The sequence below is a fragment of the Trypanosoma equiperdum genome, assembly GCF_001457755.1.
Source record: "Trypanosoma equiperdum strain OVI genome assembly, contig: ctg_867, whole genome shotgun sequence".
NCBI lineage: Eukaryota > Euglenozoa > Kinetoplastea > Trypanosomatida > Trypanosomatidae > Trypanosoma > Trypanosoma equiperdum.
Genome location: NW_027124828.1, coordinates 6,887 through 7,639, shown reverse-complemented (window position 1 = coordinate 7,639; position 753 = coordinate 6,887).

The following is a 753-nucleotide window of genomic DNA, read 5'->3' as shown; positions in this document are numbered from 1 at the left end:
ATATATATATATATATATAGTTTCGAAAAAGGACATCTTCACGTGGCCAGCGCTGTTCATCCAATGTCCTCAGCCCCTTTTTTGTTATTCTCCTCTGATGGTAATGCTGGAGTTAAAGTTGGAATTGGGGTTGCTTCCAAAGAATTGTCATATCGTCCAGTGCTCCGCACATTTTCCGTACGACGTCTCACTCGGCTAAACCTTCAGCATAACTCTCTATGCTTTGCCACTTTTCTTTCCCTTTTTTTTTTACTCTCTTTACTTTAAGACAAAACATGAAAGGACAAAATGGAAAAAGAAACAGATATAAAAGCAGTTAGTCCAATCACGAAACTGAGACAATGTGAAGTTGCGAAGGTTAAGAAAAACAAAGTAGGGAGTCAGAAATTTTCTCAAAGCCATCAAGGACAAGAAATGGAAGGAGGAAAAAAAAGAGGAGAAGTAAAGGATGGAAAAAAAAAATGAATGCGGGAAAAAAAAGGAAACAAATAATATGAAAAGCGCAACTTACAGACACAAATACGAACACAAACACTCACCTACCACCGCATTTCCCTTCCACTTTTTTTTTCCGATGTACTTCTTTCCGCCTACTCGATGTCTCTCGCCACCTCTTTATTTTGTTGTTTCTCTTCTTTTCTTTTTCTTTTCTTTTCTTTTTCTTTTCCTTTTTCTTTTTTTACTTATTCTCATTATGATTTCTACTACATTTCCTTCCCCATCTTACACATTACCCCTTCGTCTCTGCAGTGC